The sequence below is a fragment of the Hyalella azteca genome, unplaced genomic scaffold (assembly GCF_000764305.2).
Source record: "Hyalella azteca isolate HAZT.00-mixed unplaced genomic scaffold, Hazt_2.0.2 contig13723, whole genome shotgun sequence".
Classification (NCBI taxonomy): domain Eukaryota; kingdom Metazoa; phylum Arthropoda; class Malacostraca; order Amphipoda; family Hyalellidae; genus Hyalella; species Hyalella azteca.
In genome coordinates this window covers 278474-304461 of record NW_025943634.1, presented here as the reverse complement: position 1 = coordinate 304461, position 25988 = coordinate 278474, and the positions used below count along the sequence as shown (strand labels likewise).

Here is a 25988-nt window from a genome sequence, read left to right as displayed (position 1 = left end):
CACTGCAACTATTTTATTGCACCTTTTCACATTGCGTACAGCGTTGACAAGTTCAAGGGCTGAGTGCGTTGCGAGCTGCTATTGTTGTGGCATCGGCTCGTCGTGTGTGGCAAAACCAACACAATGAAATGAAAACATGAGATCTTATTATTTTATCAAATAAACACCGAAGAACCTAATAATTATTCTCAATGTAACCACACCTGCCGCAGTTGGAGCCCTCAAGTATCAAAGGAGCTTCAATGAACGGAATATATCACTAAGACATTTCAGGATTTTTCAGAGCATCGCTGATGAATAAGCCTCATCTGAGAAAGTAAATTGAATTAAAGATCGTCCCCAAGAAGAATTCAAGTTGCCAAGAAAGGAAGTCTAGTAAAAAGAAATTTTCCTGGGTGCTTCTATGAATTAATTTTGTCAGAAAACTATTTTGATTTATTTATGAATATTTTATTTCTTCAATTACTTTGCATCTGAAGTATCAAGAATTTTCAAACCACTACCAGCTCATAGCGACCTAAATAAAGTATGTTTCAATTAACAAACTCTTCATAAAACTTATAGATCTGAAAACTCTTCCATCCACATTCCATGATGTATTGAATTTTCTTGCTATATGTATTTATTGCCTCAAGCATTGTCCTAGAATTATCGACAAAAAAAAACTTTGAGCGGAAAATTTTCTCAGCGAACTGCATGCAAGCATTTTTTGTAGCTAAGCATAGACCGAGCCGTGAATGCATGAATGTGTTCCAGAACTTGCGGAAGACTTGCATTCACTTTCACTCTAAGATTCTGCCAAAAGCGCGTGGCATAACTTTGCCTTCCTGCATGACATACATAATACTCATGCATAATAATACTCATAGTATCCCCTGCCTCCCACATTCATAGTTTCTCTCATAACCATCTTTACTTTCTTGACACGAAAGTATCTTTTATTGCTGGCATGCAAGCCACATACTTACCTTGCCTGCTTGCCTGCAGGTCACATACCTTGCCTGCATGACTCATGCCCCGTATATCATGCCTGCTTGTCTGTAGGTCACATACCTTGCCTGCATGTCACATAGCCTGCCTGCTTGCCTGCAGGTCACATACATTGCCTGCTTGCCTGCCTATCACACACCCACCCTGACTGCTTGCCTTCAGGTCACATACCTTGCCTGCTTGCCTGCATGTCACATACAGCGCCTGCCTATCAAATAGCCTGCCTGCTTGCCTGCAGGTCACATACCTTGCCTGTGTCACCCATGTCGCATATTTTACCTTCTCACTGCTCCTCCTTTATTCATTGCTCGGCTGGTGTAGACGACACGCGCTGTCACTAACATTGTATCTTGTGGTTATTCAGGCTTTCATACCGATGCCCGTTGAGTATATATTCTTCATCTTTTCGTTTACTCGAGACACTAAACAGCTTTTTGAGGTCATTTTCTTCTCAAATATTTTTGAGTTTTGAATTACTTTTCATTGCGCGACAATTAATTCAGGAAATAACGTTGTAATGAAATTTACGATTTACAAGTCACGAACTAAAAATGAATATTACTAAAAATCATTTTAAATAATAAATAGTTTCAGATTTTTATTATATGAATACGTTTTGTCTATAGATAGTAAAGACTAAACACGTTACATGGGTTCGCTTGCTGATCTTTATAGGTTTTCCAACGTTTTGCTCGGGATCGCTCGTTTGGACGCGTTGAGGTCGCCACTGTGATGGCAACGGCAACATAAGACCAGAAGGCCCTACAATAAGAGTTGGACTAAATGGTGCAGGGACTACATTTTCGGTAGATGATATGTTTCAACAGCGTTGCTTATTTATTATGGGAGAAGGATTTTATAGCTTTAAATATACCTCATACACCAATGTCTTTACTGTTTAATTGGACATTTATCTGTTGCACTAAGCTGTGTTACTTTATATTTCCCTTATATTTACAAGGGTAATAATGTACTATGAATAATCTATTGAATTGATTACTTTTATGCTTCATACATTTATCTCGACTAGCCGAATTATTGAAGTGTGGTGCTGTTTCATCTCCGGACTAATTCGTGAATGTGTTACTAGATAGTACTTTCGATGTTACGTGCTGTGAAGTCACGCTTGATAGTTTCATTTGTAGCACATGCACTCACTTTCACTAATTACATTAACAGTTATTCTGTATATGTGCACTGTTAAATTGAGGTCCACATGCATAGAACTGTCATCCTTTAGTGATGTGAAAGGGAAACCACGGGCGCAGTGAGAACAGAGCGTCATTTTCCCCCTGGATGAGTTCGTTAAGAGCTGCGCGAATTATCGATAAGTTCGTTATCGCGGCGCACTACGCGAACATCTTGCGTGACGCACGCGTGTCATTTCGTGACCAATTAGAGAAATTGGCTGCCGATCGCACGAATCTGTGCACGCAGATGCCATGGTCTGTCTGGCCAAGCAAATCAACTTCATGTGTTTTACAGTATAATTTATCACTTATATAATATATTTCATAATGTATGCACTGCAATGTATTTTAGAGCAATTAATAGAGTGTTCCGTGCTTTTATTATAAAATCACCTTTATAAATACAATATATTGGAAGCAGTAGGAGTACTGGAACTATTACAAATTAACAAACTGATTATCTGTGAATTCGACTTGCATCTGAACACAATGTGTACAGTAAATAATTTTTAATTATTTCATTGTAACTAATGACACGTGTATAAATTATTCAACATTTTTTAATTTTTTAATAATTAACATGTTATTTTATAGAAAGTGCTAAGACAACTAAAAATTAAAAGATTTATTCGGCACACTCGACAGGTCAGGTTCAAATGTCAACATTCTGCCATGACTCTGGTTTGAAATCAGGAACAAGTATTTTTCGCAAAAATTATACGTATAACAGAGACTGATCTCTGTATACTTCGCGACGGACTTTTCCCAAAGAAATAGCAAGATCGGTTGTTCAATAATTTTTAATCTCGTTTTTTTTAGCGAGTAATACTCTCTAATACTCAAAATACTCTCGTATTTTGAAATTTTAGAAACACGTGTTCAATATGGCCTTTACCTCGCATTGTTCTAATTTCATTCTTTGGCGTGGTGACCGTGAACATTTCTAACTGGCACATGTGAGAACCAGACATGGGAGGTGGGTGACGATCGTCTGCCGTTCCCATCCTTGGAGATATGCGCTCTCTTGGTCACATGGCAATCGTCTGGGAAGAGTGATGAGTTCCGTGAGCGAGATTGTCCTTTTATATCCGGGCAGAGAAGTGCAGTAAAGAAATAAAATATTTCTCGGACAGTCAGACAGTATTGACACAAAAATACATGAAGTAATATTGTCCTGGCCGAACTTATTACACCGGAATGCTAGGAACTGACTATGAGAACAATAATATGACCTCAACTAAACTTGATGACAGTCAAATTTGACACGAAATTTCAATTATTATCAATACTTTGTTATAATTTCCAGTGTCTTCGGTCTGAGTTTCCGAGACATAAACTTCACAGGAAATTTGCGAATGTTTTCTAGTTGCGGTCCTGTATTGCGGGTCGCTCCAACCAGACATGTGTCGCATTGTACTCAAAATGTTTCGGTTAATGCGGAAAAATATTTTATGTATCACAGTAGCTTTCCGTATCTAGTGAAGGACGCAATTTCCGCGAGCCATAAATATCATTGCGTGGTTTCAAAATTGGTAAAAATCTAAAAATTTGCTCAAAGAAAACTGTTGAGATGGTCAGATAAATCGTAATCGAGATACTCTAATGAATAAATCAGCCATCGATCGTTTCGCATAAATATTGATATTTAGAAAAACTTCTATACTATAGTTTAATAAATGTAAAGCCGCTGCAAAATTTAGATTTTGAGTATTCGTTCATGAATATCTTACGTTCAGCTATGAAACATTTTTTACAAAATATCACAACTCGCCGATATTGTTGCTTGAATTTTTAGAGCCTTGATTCTATGGTCGATATGAAAATATTTTTTCCGGATTCTTAATCATTTATGAATTTTGTTTTTAGAAACAAAAGAACCATTCTAGTCGCAATGTATGAGCATCAGCAATAATATCTAAGCAGAATTGAGAAGAATGGCTGCTCATCATAGAAGCTGAATTTTGATGTTTGAAAACTTACTGTAAATTGGATTCGTAAGTTGAAATTAATTTCATATTCGTAAGAAATATGTTCACAAGTTCGTGAGGTGTCATCGTTTTCGGATGACTAGCTATTGCCAGTCCTCGAATTACGAATCCGGACTAAAAAATTAAATGTGCCTCATTGTCGATGATCCTCTACTATTATCATCTTGCTTTGCTTATTATACTGTTTGCATCTTTATTGGACATTCAATTAATTAATACCATTGAATACCTTTTCAGTTTACAAAAAATTCTTATTTATATTAAGTATTAGCTACAATCTATCAAGACGCTATATAATAGCCGCATAATAGACGTTTTACCCAGAATATTAACTGTTAATCCTAAAATTTGGGCGCACCACCTTTTCGTTTAACCAACTAAAAAGAATTTTCCAACTAATCTATTCTGCGAACAAAAAAGTATGTAATTCATAAAATTATTTACATCTAAATAATCCACCATGTCCTTGATGCCAAGTTGATTGTGCCTAGATTGCAGTGAAAGTCAACGGGCGCCCTAAACGACGTATGTTTGTGAGCCTAAATCGGCTCAGAGATTGTCATGCCGCTCATCAATTATGGAATATTTTACGCCTTGAGTGTCCCGTCTTATTGTTATGTTGATGTTACATCACCACGACAGGCTTTGACAGGGACAAACAACAGGTGTACAGTCGCATGAAAGTACAACTGTAAGCATATGTCTGCAACTCGGTCCTACAGACAAACAACAGATGTACATACATTTTGAGGTATATTAAATGCTATGATTCTGTCTGTAGTTGATTCGGAGGGACCAGCAAACAACATCTGTGCAAACAGACTGCGCGAACAACTGTAAACTTCTGTCTACATGTCTCTCAGGTGAACAAAAGCCATAGACTGGCAAGCAGCAGCAACTCAGACATTGATTTATCATTAATCATGTCTGTGAATCCCGGTTGGGAAGGCTCACCGTAAACAAACAGTAGCTGTCAACAAATACGCTCCGAACATATTATTTTAGTATGTGATCTTAGCTGACCCCATGAACAGTTGCAACACATTTATCAAAATATGTAAAATTTTCTTTATGTATTACTTTATAATTTAAATTAGTTATCACTTATCAACAACTTAAGGCGGGCTACAAATAAAAGCTATGCTGTGCTAAAGCGGCTGGTAATCTCTTTCGATTAACTTATAAAATAAGTTGGCAACAAACGGTTGGATGCTGCGACTTACTTCAGCTACGTTGGTAGGGCGTATACAGACGTGCTTATGTCATGTGACGATTGCTTTTGACTTACACAACATCTAAACCTGCCTTAATTTATTGTACGGCGTATCTTAAATATAAACGTCCGCCTGTTTGTGAAAATACCGTAGCAGGGATAAGCCTGGTATTTGAAGAGAAGTGCGGATTATAAGAGCCTTATAATTGGCAAATGATTCGTTCATAATTCATAATAATTTTTACATATAGGATGTGATTACCTTATGTATATTTTTGGGGTGGACTTTTAATGTATTGAAAATATCCAGTGTTAACTTGTCTTCCATAAGATAACCGAATATCTGAACGGCTGTTGTAAAGCGTTGCATTGTCATCCTTCAGCTCATTCCAACTCTCATTAAAACGATTATATTGCACACATTTTCTCTTAAGATAGCTGACGATATGTCAGCACATCGTTTGTAAACAAGCTTGTATCGCAATACTTAGGTTTTATTGTTCACTTTGGTGGAATCTTTCACCCTATATGAAGCTTGGAAAAGCTGCCATTAATTGAGGTCGAAATTAAATCTTATAATAAGATAACTCAATAATAGAATAAAAAATAACTCAATAATATAATATAAATCTTATAATAAAATAACTCAATACAACTTTTATTGTTCACGGAGTTGAAATATGTTGCCTTGTGCTGAGAAAGTTGCGATTAAGCGATTTCGCAAAATAATTGTCTTGAATTGTTGAGATCATATTAAAATTCCCTCCATTCACTAGTAATTCTATTGATATACCATTGATTACATGATTAAATCTAATGGTATTTGAACGGCAAATTAAATTATATAGGTAAACTGCTTCACAGCTCATCAAATGTTTAACTTCGCAAAAAAAATTCTAGTTTTACTTACACATGATGCGTTGAAGTAATAATTTCATACAATATATTGCATGTGAATTCATATTATCTCCGTAGTTTTTCCAATCTATCGAGCGGAAATTAACAAAAAAATAACTGCGCTTGCCTGTGTAATTCTACTTCAATCACTCACTCAACCGAAGAAATTACCCTATGCTTCTACACATCAAGTTGCATTTCGATTTTCAAGATGCTTTGCCTCTCACTAGTCGAGTCTTATTATGAGTTATGCGTATATCAGTTACATATTGTTTCTTTGCTCACGCGGATTAAGTGATGCAAAATAACATTTCACTCTCAGTGGCGATCTCACAAAATGTTGCATAATGCAGCGCAACTGTAAAGTGTTCTTTCAACGCCAAGCAAAGTAGACAAACATTGCAATCAGCAATCACTGATTAATCGGTCATGTTGAGGTCGCAACATCTGAGGTCAATACGACGTTGAGGTACACGAGAATGAGATCTATTTGTGTAATAGGCGTGAACGTGAGGCGTATCGCTGTCGAGTCGACGGTATAGGACATGTGTTGTCATTTCTGTACGAATGAGGCGGCGATAAATTGCCATCATATACATTAAATGACGCGTTTCATTAGGGTATTTTGCGTGCAAACCTTGCAATAATATAGCATTATTTCCAGTAAGCAAATCGGTTGTGCGCCCACACCACGGGAGATTGTCTTCAAATTCATCCTGAGTGGCAAGTAAATTTAAACATTGCACGCAGAAAAACAAGAGATTAAATGCTTCTAACTGTGCTTTTAGATTGAGTTGATGAGCTCTATTCTTGCTGTGACTAAACGCACATAAGTGGATGAGATTTTTATTCAAATTAAACATAATCAGGAGCCAATATATAGTAATTCACTTGGGAATTCGACGTCGCTTTTGATGTAAAAAGTGATCGCAGTTAAGCATCTTTATATCAAGTAAAACAGTTTTCGCTTTAATCGCTTAAGATGATCGCTCGTCCAGCCGTAATAACTTTGGTCAGAATAAAGTTAGCTCATCGTTCCCCGATTTTATTCGGATTCATTAAGAAATTAAAATCAGTCTTAGGATAATTAATTTCGCAAATACTCTTTTTCAAGCTCTCAGGAACATGACTACACGAGGCAGTCCCAGTCTAAATACGCCAAACATATGCAGGGCATAAATCATAGCAGCTAATTCACCTGCACTTGATTTAGCGCTTGCATAATTTAAAAGTTGCGTGGTAGGGGTCACAATCTTTATTTAGATTCTCATTCAAATAAGAATATATAAATTTAGTATTAATGTACAATTTACGCAGTATTTTTTTTATTACTACGGCTACTCTCACTGATGCAAAAAATTGAAATTTTGTGTCTCCGTGTAAATTTTTACCTCACAGATTCTCCGAAATTAAAACAAAAATAAGCAGTCACTGCTACGAGTATATATTGTGATCTCGCTATGCTTTCGCTCCCGTAAGTCGTAAGTTGGCCATAATTACTTCAATATTTAGGTAATAATGGGAACTATTATTATATGAAGTGGTGCAACCGCTAGAAACGTGCAATGTTAGACAGGCTAGCGTGTATATTAAATAGTCAGTGTAGGTATTAATAAACATTTTAATGAATGTGTGCAGAGAGGAACTGCGGAGCTCGTCATGCATCGCGAGCACATGGAATTTAGGAAGTTTTTGCGAGCTTGGAAATTTCACAGTAGCTGCAACGAGTGGCATGTTTCAAATGCGGTTTGAATGTTAAGATAAAGTAGAGCACCATATGTAAGGCATTAATGTCAACAAACTTCGGTATTGTTTCCTGATAAGAATTATTATTTTTCGTTACTTTGTGTCCTAAAGTAACAAACCTGTACAAATCAATTCATTCTTCGTCTCAATGTTGTTGAAGCTCAGAAAACAATGTATGCATGTCTTTCTGTGATAATTTTTTGCGGACACTTTTATTTGTGTTTTTGCTTGAACTAAAACTCTTATTAGAAGAGAAACGCTGAACTTGAAGAACGATCTATTACTAAATAAAGTCAATAGAAAAAGATGTATGCCACTCATTCCATAAATATGCAAGGTTTTTTTTTCGTGTCCAAATGAGAATCTTTCATATAAAGTGGGCACTTCTCAATAAATTGAAGCAATTTACAATATTGTATTGTATTCAGCATTGAAGTAGTAACAACCTCTCTTGTGAGATTCCATTGTTTATAAATATTGCTATTTTTTGCATTTCTATAAATGAAACATAGCGTGTAAACTAACTTAATCATTTTCTCAATTTATTGAAATTTAATAGAAAAAACTCAGTGATTTATGTTTTGCCAAGCATGACCACTGCTTGTTGAAAAATTTAGTTCTTGAATCAAATAGAAATTCTGTTCAATTTCCCTTAAGATTTTCCATTTCAGTAAGCAAGCAGGAATTTTTGAAATTTATCATCTGAATTTGTTTAAAAAATTTTAATAGTCTTAAAACAGCACGTCATGTTTTATTATCAATCAAAAAACTACTGTGCTACAAAATATATAAAATATTTGTTCAACGTTCTTTTAACATCATTTAGTTCTATATAAATCTATCAAATTTATCATCATCCGATGAACAGGTTAAATTGTACTAGTTAATGAAATATGTGCGGCAAAAGTTCTAAAGTTTAAACTTTCTCACGGCACTCGGGCTGCCTCATCAAATGCAATTTCAAGTCAGAGTTAGACTGCGAAATCTCGACCCCCATAACCCTGCGCTCATCTCAACCCAGTTGTGCAACCTGTGAGCTGCAGAGCACCGGCACGGCTGAGTCGTGGCCACTCTGGGTCTCGAGAACTTGACGTGCATCACTTCTGACCTTCTAAACCGAATAATCCAACTAGGACAAAACTAGGCGCTTTGAAATAAGTTTTAATTTTTATTTATAATTATGAATCATAAAAATTTGTAATTCAATGAAATCCGCGATAAAATAAAAAATGCAACAAAAGTCTTTGCGTAATTTTGAGATGTGACGTATCTTGAACAGTCCTTCGAAAGGTGCAGAGGAGAGTTCTCGCATAATGAGTAATTTACTTTTTTTGTACTTTTAACAAACAATACAAATAAATTATTAAATATTCGCAAAAACGATATCATCTTCCTCTAATGATATTTATTATCTCATATTATTTAACATATTTTTATATCGGTTGTAGAAATGCATATAATTCACGTTATTAGTAAAAAAAGGGGGATTTATCAGGTTATCCACACCCTAAATGCAAGTGAGTATTTCCAGTATATAATTTCTCTTAATTTTGCAGGTTCTCTAAAACGAGAGGTTTCATTCACCGCTTCAGGCCTGACCATCACGCACTATTTGTCGAGTTCCAGCATCTCTTGCAGCGTAAGGCTTCTGCATTTTGTGTGTAAACGGTTTTGTAAGGGAGAATTTTGCGGAGGGAACATTCGGTCAACAATGCCTAACCTAAACAATGCCTAGGATTCTTTTGTGATCCATTACAAGGCTTCTCCGTTGCAGCGTGATTATGCTAATTAGAGTGCCTCTCTACCCATGCAAGGTCAGCAAATCCCAGGTGAAAGTCATGCTATGGCGAATTTTATTTATAATTTGTGCGATTAGCAATGCATTTTTGAGACTTTTTATGACTGTCGGCAATGTCGCTCGAAAGTTCAAATGAAAAACGCATAAAATATTTTTTTGGCACGTGCACTTTGAGTGTCGCGAATTAGGAGTTGTTTCTCACCACTGGAATTTTATGGTAGCTGTACATAGTTTTACATACTTCATTTACATTACTCATTGAATCTTCACTTGTTTTTTAATATAAACTACGATACGATTATATGACTGAGCCTAATTTGATATGTTTTGCGGGAATCAAGATGAATGAAATTCAGATGTTTGCACTAAGAGCGCCTGTCAGAAAAGCGAGCTTTAGAATTGGATCAATACAAGTAGGAATCAGGATGGCGTCCTACGTTAAAAAACATTTCGCTATTAATGCGATATGAATTTCACCCAGGGTAGTAAAATGATCCAAATTCAAAAAGAATTTCATGACATGCAATGTCAGCCTGATTTAGTTCAGAGATAAAATTTTTCAATGATTCTTAGTTCTGCGACTCCATGGATTAAGAAAAGCTTGTGGAATGGCGACAAAAACTTAGCGTGTGAGCAATCACAGAAATATGTTTATATACACTTACTAATTTGACCAATGAAATAATTTTTAAATTTCATTTCAAAAAATGTACAGCCAGAAAATTTCATTAGCTGAAAGCAAGCGTCACTTGCTTGTACCTAACCATAAGCAATGATGCAGAGGTGAACAATTTGCAAGGTTCGGTCTAGCGGCAAGCGCCTTGCCGCCGACGCTGTACTCTCACTTTCAAGCTGTTGGTTCCAGCGCGCGTGTTGAAACTCGCGCGCATGCAAGGAAGAGAGCTAGCATGCCGATTTTTAACAGGAAGAACATGTCGTCTCGACCAGGAAATGACCTCTTATAAATATTAGGTACTTCACGATGGTTTGGTCGTGAAATACATGTAAGTACAATATGCATGTTGTAATCATTATCGGCCATAGATAGATTAATCATTTGACTCAACGCTAAACTTTATCGCAGAAAAAAAAGAAAGAAAAGTTCATTCCATGAAGATTTGTAGCAGTTTCATAGGTTCGTTCACAACAAGGAATTGAAATCTATTTCGTTCCTCTAAGTAACTGCTATATTTCAATGAATTCGAAAACAAATTTATCACGCGTGTCTAGTTCCAGAAAAATCTTCATGACAAGCATATTGTGCATGTTGATTGCGTATTTTTTATTATGAGTAACCTTGACTGAACCATAAAAATACTTTCTATGCCGAGAAAATGACGTTGCAGAATGAAGCACGTTATTGCTACGTAATCTTGTGCATATTGTATGCAACTTATCTCTTCCGTTCTCCTGAGGAAATGTATTCGGCAGTTCAAATATTAATTTTCATTCATTTTGGCTTCATTTTTTTCAAAAATAGATAAATTAATCGATTTTAATCATGCAGCTATCACGTTAGTAATTTTTTTATTTGCTCCTATTAATATTTTATCATACACGTCATTCCCGAGAACTTTTTGCAGATTTTCTGGTCACAAAAGAAAATACATCGCAGGAGAATCCCATTAAGGAGAAAAATTCCCCCCTTGCCTTTAACCCTTCAGGACCAAGGAACATTCTCCTGGTCATGGCTCTCCCATGTAACCGTCCTGATCTCAAGCCTCATTAATTGTGAGATGGAGCAACAAGCGTGCTCCATGCACAGGAATACAGCCTCGAATGCTCAAACTGGAGTATTGCTCGTGGTTGTGGCGAACCTTTTCAACGAGATGCTTTCACGAAGGATACTGGGTCGAGAAAAGAATTCGCCATTAAAAATGGTGAATTGTAAGTATTAAAATCAAATCAAAATTTAATATTGAATTGAACTTTTGATTTGAAAATTTAATAAATGATAATTGAAAGACAGTACTTCGCTCATTTGATTCGAACCTGTACTTACGCTGGTGCAATAGTGACCAATAAACATGTTCAAATCATTAGCGTAGTTTACATTTTAGTAGCAATAGTAACGTCATGAAAAGTATTGTAAATTATATTTGATGAGTGAATATCATCAAACAACTTTAAACTTCCTCAACTTGTTTTTAGTTTTCCAGCAACTGTTCTCGTTGCTTTAAATTCAACTCAATTAATTGATGTCAATTTAATTCCATATAAATGTGATTAAAAAGACTAGACTAGAAAACTTTTTTCAAGATTACCTGGCCAGGATTTATAAGTCAAATAGATCGATTAGAGATAATTCAAAATTAGCAACTATTTTGGTACAGCTTAATAAGATGGCTTATTCGAACACCATTAGCATGAAAAGTAAATACTGTCCAAAAAAATTAGTTGGGAGGCATTTGGATGATTTAAGTAACTGCAAAATTCAAGACTAGTGTCCTACTCATTGTCTGGAGGTCTGCATGAACTATTCCTCAATGTTGATCAGTGACCCAGCAGCAGAATGTTGAGAGGCCGGGCCCTGGTGGCGTGCCAGTCGCGTGTGTCACAGGTCGGCTCCAGAAAGCTCCAGGAGAGCTAAACCAGTTCATGGTTCCATTTGCTCGTAAATTAGGGTAAAATTGTTACATTTTTCTAAATTTTAATCGTTTATTTCCATGCGGCGGCTATAAGTATTGCATTATATTTGATTATTTTTCATATTTTTGCTTAGGTACACGCACTTTATGCATTAAATTATATTATTCATAATTCCTCAGTTCACACGTTCGCGTTTCCTTTGTGGCATTCAATTTTCTTGACGTTGCTGTAATTTTTGCCTCAAATGACACTTTTATTTTCATAGTTCGCTTCCCGCTGCAGCAAGTTCTCCTAAATATTTTTAACATCACATTTCTCAGTCTTTTTACAGTGTAAGCTCGCCTCATGCCCCTCCTTGCTTCTCAGGCGTGAAGACATTGCGCTCCCCGTGCCATTTAGCGACCATCGTCCGCACCTCGCCATTGATCTCAAGTTTTTCTCATTAGCTTTTATGTGAACTGAGAGCGTCAGTTACTGCACTGGGCATCAATGCGAGGCTCGGATATACATCGCTGACTTGAGCGTTACTTTGGTGCCCGGTGGCCCTATATAGAACTGATCTCAGGCTAGATTCATTGCGTGGGCGGGGCGTTAGAACCTCGGGGAGACCGTTTTATAAGTAAAGTTCTGCGAGTCCCGTTGTCATATAAGTCATCAAGTCCATGTGACTAAGAAATGACTGGATGGTTGTGGCTTAGATAGCCATCAGACTCACTGGGAGATGAGTGGATGGTTGTGTCTTGGATAGCCATCTGGCTAAGAGTTGACTGGATGGTTGTGTCTTAGATAGCCATCAGACTAAGAGATGACTGCAGGATGGTTGGGCTTAGATAGCCATCGACTAAGAGTTGACTGGATGGTTGTGGCTTAGATAGCCTTCAGACTAGGAGATGAGTGGATGGTTGTGGCTTAGATCGCCTTCAGACTAGGAGATGAGTGGGTGGTTGTGGCTTTGATCGCCTTCAGACTAGGAGATGAGTGGATGGTTGTGGCTTTGATCGCCTTCAGACTAGGAGATGAGTGGATGGTTGTGGCTTTGATCGCCTTCACACTAGGAGATGAGTGGGTGGTTGTGGCTTAGATAGCCATCTGACTAAGAGATGACTGGATGGTTTTGGCTTCAATGGCCGTGATTGCCAGGCTCACTTGCGATAGCTCGACTTTGGAGCGACGAAGGTTAGCTCAACAAATCTTGCCTGTCATTTGAATGCTGAATGGAAGGCATGCAAAGCCGGTCAAGAGGTCGCCTCGTAGCAATTTTTTGTGATATACTTTCCGTTCTGTTTTCGATTGAGAAATTGATCCTTTTAATGGTCGGACTTGTGATTTTTTTGCGTGGTTATATCATGCAATTATTTTTTGCAAATAAATGCATTCAAGATTTTAAGATAGTTCATGGTTAATTTTTTTCAATTACTACATATAAAATTAGCGCAGATTGCATAGATTTAGAATTTAGATAAACTTTTGTGGGTAGGAATTTTGTTTATTTTGAGCAAGTATTTATTTTCTTGAACAGATATAGCATTTTTGAATTTAATATGAGTATAATTGGTAAATAATGGGTGAATTAATGTGGTTTGCTTTTCCCATAGTGGCAGGGCAATTGTGGAAGCTTAGTTTGTATTCAGTTAATACAAATGAACATATTTCCCCTAGAAGAATCTCGAATTTAAATGCACTATTTTTCATTCTTTCTGAAGCCTGAATGCAGGATAATGCGAAGTCATGTGCATTAATATGAAATAGAATTAGAGTTAAGAGGCTTATAGTTTCCAATGTTGTTTTAATGGGATCAGTCGAATTCCGTTTAATAAGTTCTTCGGGATATATTCATCATCGTAGCATATGTGATTGTGCAACATATTATGAATTGTATTTTATTAGTAGTATCTATTCAATAATTTATTTGCCGTGAATATTATTTAAATTTAAATATTATTTATTAAATAATTCACTCAACGTCGTGTGGCCAAGCGGGACACAGAATAAAAAAAAATTTCCCAAGCAACAAATATTTAGTAGAAGTAAGCGCCTTGTTGCCTGGTCTTGGGTCTTTATGCTTCGAGCCTCCGTGGCTTATGCAGACCATGTTTTAAAATGCATTCTTGAAGCGTCGCAGCCTTTCACTTTTGCGCGCCGTTTTGGGGAATGTTTTTAGCCAATATTGTGAGCCGACATGTACACGCAATGTATGTAAGCTGGTAAGTGATCAAACCAATATTAATTAATTATTTATTTAGTTTTATTTTAAAATATATGATTTACGAATAGAATATATGACTGAATAGTTTTAAGTCAGAAATGATTAAACGACAAATATTTTTGTGTGTGTTTGGAATCAAATTCCCTTTTTACCCTTCGATTCCAAGGAAATTCCCCGTGCCATTTGGCACTTAACTAAAAATTTGAATATTAAGGTACACAAAATTGTGATATGAGTGGTCTAAATTGCCTTGTTTTTAAGTTTTTGGTTATTTTAAACAATTTATGTAGACTTTTGTTTCGCGTCATTTTACACATTCATGAGGTTACACAGCCAAATGAATTTTATTATTACTGTAAGGCAAGAAGAATCAAAGAAAATTCTTTATTTCATCGCAAAATGTGTGTTTTTGTAATCACAAATCTAGATTTTGAAATTACATAATCTTCTAGCCCAAATATGCCATCATTATTTATCGAGGTAAATTTTTCAACGATTGACATTGGGCTCAAGTAGAGGATTGTTCTATTTAATATTGACGAATTGATCGCCGGCGGTTAATTGATGGTTAAAAAATTTTTATCTATCAATGGCATTTTAATCAGGCTAAACTGTGGGAATGATTGCACTCGTTTAAAATCGAATGTTTTTCCATGCTGAGATCAGATCTGAATTTTTACAGGCATGAAATTCTATGTGTTCGTAAATTATGCAAGATTTAATAACTGTTCTTCGCTTTATTTTGACCATCTTAAATCAAAAGATGAATAGGGATTACTTAAGGTTTTCATGTCACAAGTATTGTTATATACGCACCGAAAATCTGGCTTTTATACCATTCTCTGGCTTTTCTACCATTCTCATTTTTGAATATATCAATTGTGATGACAATGTAAGCAGATGAATTCTTTGTACGAAGATTTTTTAGGGCACCTGCTTCAGCATCGCACTCTGAAATCTGAGGGGGCGCAGCGCCCCCCGCTATGAGTCATCCCTCGGTCACGGTTTACCCTCACCACGCGACCTCAGGCCGACCACCTTCACTTTGTGAGCGCCCCAGCCTCGCTTCCTCAGCTTGCTCGTTATAATATCGACGTTGATTTGCCTGTACAGTTTCGTGACGTCGCTATGGATCGAAAGATGAAACAATTAATTTGTCGAGTTTTGGTCCTTATACTTTTGGTCTGTCGAGTTTTGGTCCTTATTTTTTGTCCTTATAGTTTTGGTCTGTCGAGTTTTTGTCCTTTGTTTTGGTCCTTATAGTTTTGGTCTGTCGAGTTTTGGTCCTTAGTATTGGCCCTTTCCTTAGTTTTGGTCGTTATAAATGAACCAACTTTGTAATGACTTAGAAGTTATTTTTGGTGATCTTATGGAAATTGAAATAATGAAGAGGGTTATAAAAGTGTTTTTCAAGCAAATTTTTTTCTTGGAATGAATGTATCGTTTCTACCCATCATTGTAATTATAAAGAATTAATGTACTGGTACATATACAAACGTTTTACTGCTTGAAAGTGCCACTTAAAATAGTATATAAGTGTCACAATCTATAAACATGACTGCTAATGAATCACTTCATGCGTTTCCGCATGCATTAACGTCACTATTTCCAGTTTATGAGTTATACCAGGAGCGCTTCCCGATGTCTTAAATAAAAGAGCCTTCTTATCAATACCAGAAATTGCCGATCTCAACCTTTTGGCTGTTCAGGTCAAATGGTCGTGAGTTCTCATAGTCGCGAGTGGATTGGGACATTCCGTTCTGTTTAACTGTAGATTATGGTGGTAAATAATGTTGTTGGGTGTTGAAGACATTTTTGACCGATGGCAATGCGAATGTTTGGTGGATTCGTTCCTCTATGCCTGTGAATTAAAACAAATAAAACTTTCAAAGCATACCACAAAGATTGGTCTTCCTAAAACAGTTGAACCTTTACTCTCAATATATTAAATATAGCTTATGTATATTACATAAATTCAAAAATGTAACTAAGTTTTAAACTTTCAAAAATGCAGTTCGGTGGTTGGCATTATTTTTATATTCATCACCAGTTCATTTAATGCGGAGTTGAAATAATAATGTTTATGAGTAGATGTTCAACTGCGTATTATTGAGACGAATTAGACGTTCTTGATCTGATTAGTCAAACTTTTTGCTTCCTTCCTCACTTTACTTTACCGCAATGCAACTCTACAACATTAATCACGCTGCAACCTCCGATTCAAAGGCAAGGAAACATATATTGAAAGTACACTACTAAAAATGTAGTGCAAAATATCCTGCTTTAACATACGTAAAACATATTGCATACAATCTTGCTTAAACATATTTCTGTACACTCCTGAATTATTGCTTGCAGTGTTTATCGCTGGAGTTCGTCGTCACCTCAATGGTGCATTGCAGCGCCGTAAGTATGAACGCGTCAGCCTTGCTGAAATGTCAGCACAAACAAGCTATCCGTTGCTTCTCAATGCTATGAGAATTTTTCGAGCAATTCTACCGCAGAGTTAGGACTTATTTGACTTGTGTTCGGAATATTTCTTCACTGCCAGCACGGCATCATTGTCAACGCGGCATCATTCAAATATACATGCAAAAATACATGAAAAATATGAAATTATTTTCATGTATTTTAAAGACATTCTGGGCGTGTCATGTTGCTCTATCGGAGCATTCAGGTTCACTCCAAAACAAGGCAGGAATGCTCATGCTTTGTAAATTATCAGAATTTATAGGCGAAAAAACGAATGATTCTGTTCAAAATTTTCTGTTCTGCCTGACACCAACAACATAAGGTCAAGGTATTAGCAGATTGACGCTCATCATGCACGTGCCTCGTTAATTAATGCAACGAATTAACTAATGATCACGTCAGCAGGTCTTCTCACAGCGGTAATCACTGCCTCATTGCCTGCCATCACTTTCTAACGATGATCTTTGTTAGGGAGAATTGCGCTCCGACACGTGAACGATCGACCGACCGATCATATATTCCAGCAGATCCATCGCTCGGCGGCCCCACAATTTCGTTAGTGAAGACACGAAAATTATAATTCGTTCATTGAACTAATGCATTCTTCTGAATTTAAAGCAGCATGAGCATGCCAATTATTTCTGTGCTTTTGTAAACCTAGTTGCCTAGTTTTACCTAGTTTGTAAACCTAGTTGCCTACTTTATATAAGGTACATTTTTTGGGCACCTATTGATTGACGGAAATTCAGTCCCAGCATTTTTTATTAGTTTATTCGTAAAACAAAATGTATCGACTCAGACGGGGTATTTCATGCGAATATTTAACATTTAACGTCTTTGCTGGGCTGAAACATCCGTAATTGTTACATTAAAGCCATTAACGGCGATTAAATAAACCATCTTTGAAATATTGTATTTTGGTGACGAAGAATAGTAAAAATAGAAAATGGCGCAAAAATATATTTAGTTCACAAATTTACACTTACTTAGAAAATTCCTTCTGCACAATGGCATGACTAATCTACTGACGAAGTTGAATTGTTGAATTTTGTTTCGATGCTTTAGTTCGATGATGAATTCGTTCCGCAAAATTTTGACTCGATTAATTATTGTTGTGACTACATCGCTGTGACCAGAGGATTATCGTGCCTACAAAGATGACCTAGTTTCAGTGAAATTTTCAGTAAGTGGTTTGTATGCAATGAGATGCTGATTTTCTTCTGTCCGTGCAACCGTGTAAATTGAGTCCAGTTCAATGAACATGAAATTCTTGTTGCTAAGACGGAGTCCAAAGCTTACTAAGAAAATACATACTGTAAATACATAGATCTGATGATGATACAGATTTTCAAAGCCATTCGTTTCGCATTGATCATTTTCAGCCCTGAGATTTCTGTTATATCCACGGTAGATAATTTTTTGGTGTCTTACCTTAATTGAGTTCACGGAAGCTCGCGTGAATAACGAAACTGCGACTCATGCTCAACCTATAGAAAGAAAGCGCACAAGCTGTTTGATGTTCGGTCAAGACAGTAAAAGCTGGCCTGTTCTGCATTTCACTGCCTGCTACCATAACCTACTTATGTTCCCGGACGGCTGCTTTTGCACGGAAACGTGCTTTAGTACAGTGGTCTGTGTTTAGTTAGAGTTTGCATATCTACACTTGGTTATAATAATGCTACTATTATTCATTATGATTATAATAGTGCTGATATTCAGCGTCGTATGCGATGTAATACAATCTTGCTTGCTGTTAAAGTTTCATTGCTTTAAATATGTACACAAATACGATAAACATGAAATTCACACAAGATATTTGCACTTAGTTTTTATGAATAGACTGAATAATCTGTACTGAAGCATGTGGAGAACAACTGGTTATAAACATGCAAATATTATTTCAATCTTTGAAAAAAAATAAAACTTCAGAGGTTAATGGGCATCATCAAGAAAGGCTGCGTTTCTTTCCGTAGCACAAAAAGGCTCGACGACCAAAAGTTGTGATAGGAAACTTGCGCATGCATTCTGCATCTGCAATATGTTAGTTGTCCTTATATGAGTAAGAAATATCGTTGTTATTCATTGCCATTATTAATTGCCGAGTAATTTAATAGATTTCCGTATGCACTGCCCATAGTTTCCGAGCAAATTAACAGAAAAGTGAAGAAGTAATAAAGATATTTTTAGTTTCTTTTGCCTCGTGGCTTAGGGAGTGTTAGCATATGGATCAACCCGTGTGTTATTTCGTTTGCAGGTTTATACGGTATCAAGGGTTCATTGAATGAAGTGGAGCTATAGTGGTAGCTAAGTACTTTTATTGAAAAGAAATAAGAATTTGGTCTTATTTCACTTCATAAATTTATCTTCTGACTTCTGCATTCGAACCAAGCATTGTTTTACCAAACAATAAGTGCAACTTCACAATTGATAGAATTTTTACCGTGGTCCAAAACCTCAAAAATGTTCTCTTTCACCTGAAAAATATTTCATAATTTACATAATTATTCTCACTTGCCCAGGTTAATACTCATTGTCGTAAAAAGCTTCTATTGAAAGAACTCTGCACGGAAATGAACTGACCCTTGGTTATAACGGTGCCGGCTTCAACGCACGTCGGGTATAAAAAATAACGTAAATTCCGACGAACAATTCCCCCATTTTTGTGCCGCTATTGACCTGGCACTTCCATGCAGCCTGGTAAGCAATCAAAGTGCCGCCCGGGTTTTTCAGGACTTTTCGCTGCTTTTAATAAGTAGAAGAATACGATGAATTCGCATCGAGGGCCAAATTTACGTTCTTGCTTACAGTTAATTTATTATCTATTAGACCTCACGATAATTGCGTTTTTTCTGTAAAAATAATGGTCAATGAATTTAAAATGCCATTGTTGATGATGGGACTTTTATGCTAATGTAATAAGCTAAAACCAATCCAGGGTTTCTAGTTGAGTTTCAAATTACCTCGGCATCTGAGATTACTCGGATGATCTTCATCTGAAAACAGTATACAGGTCAAGGCCATGAGCTTCGATTCCCATTGTTCCAAATATCGAATATCAACTTAGCATAAAAGAGAAGCCTGTTGAGAAATGGCTTCACCTAGTAATTAAATTCAGGAACAATCGTCGCAGAATGTCAAGAGCGTTCCTTCACCCAAATAATATTATGTGTCTTAGAATTAAGCCCCATCTTCCAGTTCAGCGAGAGGCATCTCGAGTTGTAATCGCGACGCCTGAATACAAAATTTATTAAAAGCGTCGTTTTTAAGACAGTTATTATTTGACGGATTTTGGAAAATAGTGAATTCACCAATATAGTCTTTGAAGGTAAGTCTTAAACTTGATCAAGGATGAGGCTTTTGTCATTCAATAAATATTGTCTGTTCGGGAAAAGTCAATGTGAGTATGCGTACCAACCTTTTTAGTTGATATATATGCGAACTCAATCGGTCAACATTATATTTAAGATCTTTGCCCGGAATAAATCTCCATTGAATGATGGATCACGAAATTTGTCATCAGTACTTCAATATAAATCTCAAGAAATTACATTTCATATGTTATTCGCAACAGAGCTCTACATTTTATAGAAAACTGTCCCATGCTCGACATCAGTCACGCAAGCGTCTTGCAAGTTTCGCTTTCAATGAGATTGTAGTCAAGACTCATGATTGCTGAGCATCTTCAGGCAGCAATCACTCCACAATCTTCCGTCTAAGTAATGAACCATATCCTCGCGCGTGCATCTACAGGTACTTTCCCCACCTAACAAGTGGGCCAAGATTCATGTTTGAATTGCTCGCTCATTGCCTAGCAAGCGAGAGAGCTGGATAAATTATTTTATTTTAAAATGCAAGATGTTGCGAAATATTTTTGCTTATTTCATGTTTGTGCAAAAATTTTATAACTGAGTTGATCGCTGTTCCTTGTCAAAAATTTGGCCTCTAACAAATTCCTTAATTGTGTTTCAACCATTCTTGGATATTAATAACATGCGACTGTGGAAGTTAATTTGTGCAGTTTTTAAACTCACAAACGAATTGTGGAATTGGTCTAGTTTCTCAAGAGGTTGAAGTTTGAAGTTCAGCCTCTTGCCAGCGACGACTTGAGGTCAAGTGTCAAGAGGTCGCCCACTTGAGGTGTCATAACGAAATGTACGTGACGTAAGGCAGGTAAGAGATCACTGTAAAATAACCTATGTGATTTTTCGGTTGAAAAATTGCCGTAATTCTCAATCAAAAGACGATTACACTTTTTTCTGCTTGGAAAAAAAACATGCACAAATCTTTTTTAACACAGACGACGTTCCATTACAACCAGTTATGATTCGATTTTGTGAGGACAGTTTGCTCCTCAAAAGTTTTCATCCGCGTCTTGTAAGGTTTATTGGAATATTTCTTGTAGATAGATTCCCTTTTCTAATCATCAATAGAGGATAATTTTTTTAGAGTCTGCCCCAAGACAGAAGTGTTCAAAATCCAGCGATGGAATCGATTAAATTCAAAATTTCATGTAATGTCAAACTGCCAATAACTGACACCATATGACGTGTGTGTTCGAGCAATCTTATTTATCAATCGAGAATAAAATATTTTATATTTCTAATGAATTTTTATTTAATATAAATTGTTTTTTATTTTCTATTACGTGCTCTTACACTATGTGACTACAAATTGCTCAAAACGGCACCTACCCATAATGGCTTTATATTAATAATCAAATAATGTGAGATACATATCTTGAAAATTCTATACTATGCAAGTAAACATCTCAGCGTTTAACTTACAGGCGCTTATACTACAATGCGTAGCTACGATGATGCAACATCTACCTCAGCTTAATGGCGAGGAAGCAATCGTACCTGCGGTTACAAGCCAGAGTTGGGGCCAAGCTCGTAGCGTCAGCTAAGAGAAATTGTCTAATTCATAATCGTATAATTACACATGACATGTCAGAACACCTAAACTGTTATATGATGACATGACGGGCATGTGACATTGAATTAGCCATACTGTGAATATTTATGAAGAATCAATTACTTTAGTAAACGTATATGACTGAACAATGTATCATGCGACTAAATGTCGTCATTATATGTCGATATTTGTACTCTGAACATTTTATAACAATGTTTCTTAAGCCACTAAAGTATGGGTTGCAGGTTTTGGTAGCTGACCGCGTCCAGCGCCAGAGACTTTAATTGAGCTCGCGGTCACCGTGGAGTTGTTGTGCTACCGACCAGCGTCTGGCTGGCGCTGGATTATTCATCGTTTTGATGGCAGTGTCCCCTTGAATATGAGCTTCGTTTGTGGAATTCACGATGTAATTTTAGATGATCAAAGAGTAGAAAATAAATTATTGAATGCTGCGTGTTCAAAAAATTGTTCCAAATTTTAATTACCATGTGCTATTGGAATGGGAAAATAAAATCCTATTCATTTCGAGCGTACGATGAAATATTTATCAATACTTATAGTGAAAATGGGTTTTCAATGAATAGCTCATATTTTTCATATCCCGCTCAACACGAGAGTATATAATCCACGGCTATTGACAAAAATTATAATAGTTTTATTAAAAAATTAACGAGCTTCATGCAGCTCCTATTAAGCCGTGCAACTTTTTTACTGCACAAAAATTAGGCCGCTTAAAATTTCTCCTCGTCATAAATATTCCTGTGAACGCTCTTTCCTAACTCGCTTTCCTGGCGGCTTTCTTTTTCATTTTTGTTGTGGCCGCGACGCAGCCCGGCGAGGCAGACTCGTCGTCAAGACGCTTGCTTAAATCAATTTATATTAGACGTTACGTTTTCTTAAAAAATTTAATCAATTAAATATCATAATCGGACCTGTGTCTTGTATCTTAATAGTTTGTATTTATGTTTACTAGACTATCTTCACTACGACCGAATGATTAGCAACATAGATATTCATTTATTAGCAGTGTATGACCTCAGTACACAATGTTTTTTTAATTTTTATTAGACGTTACGTTCCTTTTAAAATTTATTAGTGGAATGAGATTCTCAGACTTCCGCCTTCGATAGGTGACCGCAGTATTCAATGTTTCTCATTTATATTAGACGTTACACTTACATTACTTTAATTTCAAATTAATATTATCATTTTATGGTTAGCTCGCTTGATGAATATATTTGCCTTTCATGGCTTATTTGGTTTCAAAAAATTTTATATAACGTGTAACTTCCCAATATGAGGCTGAGCTGAAAAGGTCATACGCATTGTTATGCATCATAGCTCATTACAACCCTAATAATAATGTTTACAACCCTGTATATGCTACGCATTCCCGCTCATTACAACCCTGATTATAATGTTTACAACACTGAATATTGCAGCGCATTTCAGGATGCTTCAACCCTGCATATATTACAGCGCATTCCAGACCACTACAACCCAGATCAGTTAACAAGATTCCAAAATCCAACCTCCTCAAGGTTTTGACTCGTGAGTCACACACATTCCAATCTAGTGATCGAATCTCTCTCAGTTGTTATTTAAATAAAAGGAAACTATTTTTATTGTCGTTTCCTGGTCAACGCCGCAAACGCTCCAGGTTTTGGAAACGATGAACGAACGTGCGATCAGTAAAACGAATTTATTCTACGTTTCTTTTCGCCGGACATTCATTGTAATGTCCCATGACAAAAATGCACGGAGTAAAACTGCACAATTGTTGGAAAATCTAATATAGTGAAATCAATGAATGACCTAAAATTCATGTAAGTACTCATTTATTTCTACGTTCAATTTTACTCAATTAATTTGTGCTTTATTTTGCTCTTATACTTTTCTGCTGCTTTAAAATTCCCTTCATTTGCATCCCATGATTGGTTTCGGCAAATTGGACTTCGATCGTACAAACTTAGACGTATATAAACTTGTGGAAGTTATCACGAACAAACCTACGCATCTCTCTTGTTTAACATAACATAACATATTGATCTCGGCGCTGAAATGTAGGCCTGATGTGGCCTGTCGCCGATTCTTTTCCTTTTCGTGCCTTAATGTTCACAGAAGATCTAATATCGTTTCATTTGACCGGATCTTTTCATGACTGACGATAGTCAGTCAGTAGCCGTTTACATCAAGTAAACGCAAACATTGTGTTTTTTCCGTCTTTACGGCATATTTTGATCGTATCTGTAAACAAAGTCACCGGAAGACGTAGTTTCCTCAAATTTCTGCGACAAAAATTGAGGTGCAGAAGATCGTGGAGACCTTGAAATATTCGCAACGGCGCTGCTTCAGGAAGCGTTAGTTCGACATTGCAACTCGGTTCCTCTTGAAAAGAAAAAACATCCTAAATGCAAAATATATTCACCATCAAAATCTAAATTCGCTAGTTTGTTTGTCAACAATCAATGCCAGAGTTGGCGATTCAATTATTGCAGCATGAGGAGTGTTTTAGCGTGCATTTTGAATGAAAAATGTTTTCCTCAAACCTTCAAGTATTAAAGGTTTCACACAAAAGAAATTAATAGTGTTCTCTTACCAAGTTCCCAACATGAGAAATGTTCCTCCCCCTAGAATTCACAAATGCAAGTTAAGTAGTAGAGAAACATTGTTTATTTTCAAAAGGGCACATTTCGAGTTGCTCAGCACTCACCTCTTTGATGTTTGCGGAAACCCTTGTGGACTTGACGATTTACAATTTTCCCGTGACTCCTAGTTTGAATATTTGTGATACAACAACTCACATTCAATCACTGCATAGGCACCGTTGAAGCAACTAATTCTCTTTAAAAGTCACTGCAGCTTCAGTATGAACTTGTGTGCGTTATATTGGTGCAGTATTTCGTATTTTCAAAAAAATATCACTCGAATAACTGATTTTTCTGACTTACAATTTTTTGAGATATTTAGAAAATGTCTTAGGTGAAATCTGGAAACAAAAAATATTTTTTAAAGTATTAAAAAATTAGAAGACTAAAATTTTTTCTCAGTTGTTGTCTTCATTACGCAAATTTACATTCAACTGATCCGATAAAACTCTTTCTGATTTAACTGTCAGATAAAAATTATGAAACATATGTTGTTCAAATATGAATGCAAATGCAAAATGATATTTCCCATATATGAGGGCAGTCCAATAAAAAAATTTCGAGGAGCAAAGCTCATTATTCCTAAAGCACTTTTTGCATCTGCATCGAATTGTGGCTGGCGAGCGATCGCATTGAGAGTCATACATTTGGCGGTTGATATAAAAGAACTCATCATATTTTGCAAAATCCCACGGTAAAATTTTGATTCTAAATTGTAAGGTAGACACGTCAGTTGTGGAGCAAAGTTTTAATGTAGCCAGGACGGCTTTGGGATAGAATGGTTACAAAGGAAGTATTACTCTTACTTCAGTTCCCTATAGCTGTATCTTTCTTGTTTGTGCAGCTTTAGCGCGTCATTCATTTAAACCTGCTGTTTCCCACCCATACATAGCGATGAATGATTTACCAACTTTCTTACATTGCCGACCTGCCATCTTTACACTGATGTTTATTTGCTGACATACGTAATATGAGGTGGGTATTGCTTCATAGCTGACGCCTGCGCTATTCATTATTCTGCTACACTAGCATCGCCTCTGAAACTTGAAAAAGGATTTCGAATGGCCTTACAGGATCAAGATTGTCTGTACACATGTTGCTAGCACCAGTTAGCATCATAATTAAGGTCGGTGCTAATACTATACAAGATTCTCTTCGTTAGATAGATACTGCTAAATGAAAAGCTTATGAAAACGCTTGTAATGTATAACATTTGTACACACGTTTGTTTAAAAGAAGAACAACTTAACTTTAACCTGAGATTTTTGCTCATTAGAATCAGCATTTAGTTATTGATGATTTTGATCGATAATAAATTCGAGAATTTCATTGTTTCA

General features: G+C 36.3%; 1 protein-coding gene across 2 annotated transcripts in view; it reads right to left on the bottom strand.

Annotated features, from left to right (window-relative positions):
• LOC108672230 overlaps nt 1-24993 on the bottom strand; it is a 48533-nt gene extending 23540 nt beyond the window's left edge. For both annotated transcript variants that reach the window (XM_018159869.1, XM_018159870.1), the window contains exon 1: nt 24717-24993. The gene's annotated coding sequence lies outside the window, so the exon portion shown is untranslated. The remainder of the gene's footprint in view (nt 1-24716) is intronic.
• Nucleotides 24994-25988: the final 995 nt, after the last annotated feature.